Below are 6,338 nucleotides of genomic sequence, written 5' to 3' on the forward strand. Positions count from 1 at the left end.
TCAGCCTGTAGCCCAGCTGCTTCAATGTTACACAGTCTAAGAGGTTTATGGTCCCCCCTGCTTCCTGCAAGGTACAGACACAGGCCTCCTGGCCCCCAATGGCTTGCTTAGCTTCACTGGGCTCTCTGGCTGCTACAGTCAGACATAGACTGTTTCCAACAGCAGCCTGACTGGTCTGCCTTCTCATCAGCCCACACATGAGCTCTCTCAACAAGGCAGCCCACAAGTGGGTCACAACTCAGTATTTCTACCCTGTGTTGGAGGATCTCTCCAACACCACACAGAATCTGCTGCTCACCAACGCCATGTCTGGTGATACTGCCACAATATATATATATATATATATATATAAACCCCCACTTAAAAATCCTGCATTTGCCCCTGCACATCGGCACTGCTCTGTTTTCCGGCATGACTAACACATCACAGCAGCACCCTCTGTTTTCGCTTCAGCTCCTGAGGTAAGACAGACCAACCACCAACAGCCGTCTCCTCAGTGCTATATTTAAAGTTTGCTAAGCTCAATGACTACTCTCTCGATGCAGCTGCCTCACACATCTCAGATCTAGTCAGAGCCAGGGACATCAAAATTCTTCTCCCCTCACACCCCTGCACAGATAGGCTATAGCAATATATACATATTATAGGTACAACAAAAATAGATAAATCTAGTGACCAAGGGTCACAACAAAATATTTTTTTTATGCATTTAGCACACATAAGTAAAATTTACATATAAATGTGCTTATATTTCACTGATCACTTTGCTAATATGATTTTTAATTTTTTTTTAAAATCTAAGTCTGTACGCAGTTTTATAGCAATTATCCAGTTTATGTATCCATATGAGATTTATATCATTCTTTTATAGATTTTTTTTTTGGGGGGGGAGGCTCTGTTTTTCAATGTGCCCTGGGCGCCAAAACCTCCAGTTACACCTGTCTTCTATACCAGGCATTGCGGCCATCTATTTGAATAGACACAAAGGTATATTTGCCGGCATTCAGCTCCCTCCTTCCAGGAGGGAGCTGAATGTCTGCACACAGCGGGGAGCGTGGCCGGGTACTGACGCAGTTTTGGGGGCTCCGCCCCCTCTTCACAATGTCAAAAATATTGGCATTGTGAAGCAGGGGGCGGAGCCACGATGACGCGATTCAGCACAAATTGCATCATTGGGCCCCCCACTGCAGGAGTTTCTTGTAGTAGTCGGGGGGGCAGGCAGCAGCTGGGAGGCTTGCCTGCCTTTCCAGGGGATCGGGAGCGGCACCCAATATTCGGGAGGCTCCTGACCAAATCAGGAGGGTAGGCAAGCCTGCACAAAGGTTTGTCAACTATTGTGCTGCTTGCTTGCAAAATATATATATTTCGCACTCTCACTGGACAGTTAGTTTTTCCCAAACCTAAAAAATGTATTCCAAAGAAAGATTCTGTAAGATATCTCATTTCATTTTGCTACAGTACACTGCATCATACTTGCAAGTGAAGAAGACCTGCCAGGTTGAGTAACTAATTCAGGCATTTTTCTGCCTAGATTTTTTTCACAAACAGGTGACATATATGCATTTTACTTCTCTGTTTTATATAAATAATATTATTAATTTTTGTTAGCATAGTACTGTACAATGTAAATTAAGTGTATATATTTGTTGTGTATTAGAATTACATTTGTATTGTATACAGTGAAATGGTTATATTGAATAATCCATTGCAGCTGAATGCAAAACACATGTTAAGTGACAGTTTTATTTTAGGACATGGCTTCAATGCGTGTTACAAAAAATTGAAGGAGAAAAATAATTAGGCCCCAGCGAGATTTGAACTCGCAACCCCTGGTTTACAAGACCAGTGCTCTAACCCCTGAGCTATGGAGCCTTATACAATAAGTAGTTTTCAAACATGAGTAAACATGTCTTGTTTAGGGGTTTGATCTACTTACAAATTTTAAAACAATCACTAGCTGTCAAAATCACACCTCTTCCCATAGACACCTTGTAAACAAATTTCACATACTATATTGCTAGAAATATTGGGGGTCATTCAGACCCACTCACGAGCGGCAGTACGCTCGCAAGTGGGTCGATGGTCCCCACTGCGCATGCGCACAACGGAGGGAGCTCCGTCGTGCACATGCGCGAGACCCGGCGAGCGAAGAACTTTCCATCGCTCCGGGTCTCGCACCAAAGGGGGCATGCTGTCGATGTTGATTGACAGCACGCCCCCTTTGGTGGGCGTGCTGGGGGCGTGCCTGCCAGAAGGAGGTGTTCCCATGGGAACGCCTACCGTCTGAAGCCGGCCCCACTGACATCACTAGTGATGTCAGTGGGAGTGATTTTGGCTCTGATAGGGCCAAAAATCACTCCTGGCCTTGCGGCTGGGAAACCCAACCGCAGGGTTTCCCTCGCAATTCCGATGGTCGCGATGGTCAAGACCATCGAGACCATCTTTTTGCACGCTCGTATATGCTGTGAGTGGTGACCCACAGCTATACGAGCGTCCAGGAGGACGCTCCATATTAATGGAGGAGGGCCCTGATTCAGAGCGAGCGCCGGCTCTGAATCAGGACCATTGTTTTCAAAAATTGTGGATGCTTGCCACCAATGGAAAATATGGATGGAACCAGTAATGGTAAGAAACTATGCAATGGAGTACCATCAATGGTACTGCTGGTCACGATGCAGGGCTACTGGCTGAGAGCCTAGTAGTTGTGCAGTACAAGCAAAGAAAACAAAATATTGGGTACAAACTATGGACTTCATTCAGAGGCGGTCGCTCAGGAGCGATCGGTCGCACCCAAATTGACCGACAATATGAAAAACAAGCGCTCAGTCGCAAAGCACATCGTAAGCGCGGAAACACCCACAACAAAGAAAGCACACAGCTATCTCTATGGCCTAATTCAGAGTCGGTCGCAGGCGGCAACCTACGTCAGCACGATTAACACCTGTTACATTGTTAATTGCCTACAAACATCGATTGAGGCAGTAACCATCGCCAGCACTCGCAATGCTAAAGGTAGACCCTGGTCTACCCTTAGCTCTGCGAGCAGTAGCGTCATTATTGCAATGAGATGACGTGTGTGATGACTCGCTCAGTAATATATGCACACCCTTAAAACGCCCTTTTTAAGGTCAACCACGCCTGCGTGCGCACCACCACACCCCCGTTCACAAGCACCTTCCCCTGTAACCACCCACAAACGGCACGAAATGTCAATCACAGCTACAACCTCATAATGACTAGTGAGCAAGAGGATTGCGGTCGGGAAGGCAGGCTTGTGCACGCACACTGCCAGGTACATGCATGCACAGTTGAAAAATCATCGCTCGCTACGTCCAAACGTTCCATGCGACCGCCTCTGAATGAGGTCCTATATGTATCGGCAGGCAACCATTGATTGTTTCTAAGCATCGATGGCTTATCGCCATCTCTAGCATGAATATCAATCTAAAAGTGTAAAATAATTTCTTCCCTATTATACTGGTTTTCAATATCAGCCAAACAACTTTTTTTTCTGAAACATTACTAACTGTAGTGCATTTAGTATTATATTACATTTTTCTGTTTCCCAAAATATCTAGTGCACATGTCTAATAAACATATTAGGCAGTACTGTACAACTGTTTTATTTTTCATGACTCCACCTTTATTCCTGCTTCATTATTTTCCTTCTCTGCAATGGTATATGGGGGTCATTCAGACCCACTCGCGAGCGGCAGTACGCTCGCAAGTGGATCGATGTTCCCCACTGCGCATGCGCGAAACCCGGCGAGCGAAGGACTTTCCTACGCTCGGAGTGTCTCATCAAAGGGGGCGTGCTGTCGATGGTGACTGACAGCACGCCCCCTTTGGTGGGCATGCCGGGGGCGTGCCTGCCAGATGGAGGCGTTCCCAAGGGAACGCCTACCGTCTGAAGCCGGCCCCACTGACATCACTAGTGATGTCAGTGGGAGTGATTTTGGCTCTGATAGAGCCAAAATCACTCCTGGCCTTGCGGTTGGGAAACCCAACCGCAGGCTTTCACTCGCAGTTCCGATGATCGCGATGGTCAAGACCATCGCGACCATCTTTTTGCACGCTCGTATATGCTGTGGGTGGTGACCCACAGCTATACGAGCGTCCAGGAGGACGCTCCATTTTAATGGAGGTGGGCCCTGATTCAGAGCGAGCGCTCTGGTCAGAGCATCCGGCTCTGAATCAGGGCCTATGTACCATGTAGCCACAGAGACACAAAGGTATCATTCATGACATCAGAAAAATACATGTAGTGAGATGTAGTGCCGTTATCTTTAGTAACATCATTGGTTTTTTTATTGCAGTTTTGATGGAGCTGCATATGGATTGCTAGAGAAAGATGAGCTCTTTGTAGCAGGGTAAGGATAGATAGGCATGAGCAGGGCCGGCAACAGAATTCTTGGGGACTGTTACACATATCTCTGGGGCCCCCCTCAACCCCAACCCCTTGCCAATGCCAGCAGTGACAGCCAGGGCCATGCTGCCCCAAACGGGATGTAGTCGGCATCCCAGCATGCGGGATGCTGATGGTCTTAATACTGGTGCCAAAATCCCGACAGGTTGAGATCCCGGCACCAGTATCGCGAGTGTCGGCATCCCGAAAGTAAGTATCGGGGTACAGGGGGAGGGTAGCGTTAGCTAGCAAGGTTAGGGTTAGGCACTAGGAGGAGGGTTAGGTTAGGCACCCAGGGAAGGAGGGTTAGGATTAGGGTATGGGTACAGGGAGGTTAGGTTTAGGCACCAGGGAGTGGGTGTTAGGTTTAGGGTGCAAGGAGGGTGAGGTTAGGTTTAGGAACTAAGGGGGAGGGTTAGGGTTAAGCACCGAGAAGGGTGGGTTAGGGTAGGTGTTAGGGTAAAGGTGCATACACACGTAACATTTTTTTTAATGATTTAACTATAACGACATCGTTATTGTTCCATCATTGAAAAAATCATTCAATTTCTGAGTTATAACGATGAATGATTATCATTCATGCGCATTCCCGTTTGGAGTCTGGAGTTTGTAGTTCATTCTGACTGACCAACTGAACAAATTTCATTAAGGGAAGTTACAAAAATCATTTGTAGTTCAAAAAATCGTTCATTACACTTTAAAAATCTGACAGATAATCTGACAGAAAATCGTTCAGAAAATCGTTGGTAATAAAATAGTTACGTGTGTATGCACCTTAAGGGTTAGAAATATTCTCACCATTGACTGCTATGGGTGTCAGGATTCTGGCTGTTTGGATGCTGCTGATGTATTCTGACTAGTGGCATCCTGATAGCTGGGATATCATTCCCAACCGGCCCCAAACACCCCTTTGCATTACTGCACGCAATTAGTGGCGTCATTAGGGGGGTGCGGGGGGTGCGGACCGCACCGGGTGTCACCATCCGAGGGGGTGACACCAAAAGCACCTGCACACCCCTCCCGCTCCCACAGTCCACAGTATTCTGCCCGCACCACCAATCCACCCCTCTCTGCGGCACCCGGTATAAAAAGTACCTTCACCCTTTTCTTCCCAGAATGCTGGGTGAGCCACATGACATAATCACGCCCATCGAGCACCGCCCAGCATTCTGGAAGTAGCACTGATGAGTGAGCGGAGCTGTGCTCCAGTGACAGCTCTGTCAGTCAGTCAGTCAGACACCCTCCACGGCCACTGCCGCGATTGGAGCTCAGCTCCGATCGGGCAGCACTACAGAACAAACAAAATTTGCTATGGGGAGCTGCTGCACATGACAGCCCCAGCCACAGCAGCTCCCCCGCAATACTTTGCAGAACCTGTCAGTCACCACTGATGATGGCTCTGCCTCCAGCCACTCCACGTCCCGGCCCTGCAGCCAAGACAGGCTCAGCAACAAGCAGCCTGCCCTGCATGATGGGAACGCTGGCCATGCCACAGACAAGCAGTGGGCAGCCAAACAGAGGAGCAACAGCAGCAGCAGGTAAGTGTTGGTGGGTGGACGGATGTGGACAGACACTGGGGCTGATGGTTGGTTCCTTGGGACTTATGCTGTGGGCTGGGACTGGTGGCTGGGGCTTGATTCTGAGGTCTGGGGTTGGGGAGTGGGGACTGATGCTGGGGCTGGTGGCTGAGGACTGGGGCTTGTGGCTTGGGACTCATGCTGTGGGCTGGGGCTGGTGGGTGGGGACATGCTGGAGGCTGGGGCTTGATTCTGAGAACTGGTGGCTGGGGAGTGGGGACTGATGCTGGGGCTGGTGGCTGAGGACTGGGGCTTGTGGCTTGGGACTCATGCTGTTGGCTGGGGCTGGTGGGTGGGGACATGCTGAGGGCTGGGGCTTGATTCTCAGAACTGGTGGCTGGGGAGTGGGGACTGAT

At 48.8% G+C, this 6,338-nt stretch overlaps 1 non-coding gene across 1 annotated transcript; it reads right to left on the minus strand.

Moving 5' to 3' along the window:
- Window positions 1–1,799: 1,799 nt before the first annotated feature.
- TRNAT-UGU (transfer RNA threonine (anticodon UGU)) lies at window positions 1,800–1,872 on the minus strand. The gene has a single exon. It is a non-coding gene; the product is annotated as a tRNA-Thr (tRNA).
- Between the last annotated feature and the right edge of the window lie 4,466 nt (window positions 1,873–6,338).

This window comes from Taudactylus pleione, unplaced genomic scaffold, assembly GCF_031769625.1.
Source record: "Taudactylus pleione unplaced genomic scaffold, aTauple2 ptg000386l, whole genome shotgun sequence".
NCBI classification, from domain to species: Eukaryota; Metazoa; Chordata; class Amphibia; order Anura; family Myobatrachidae; genus Taudactylus; species Taudactylus pleione.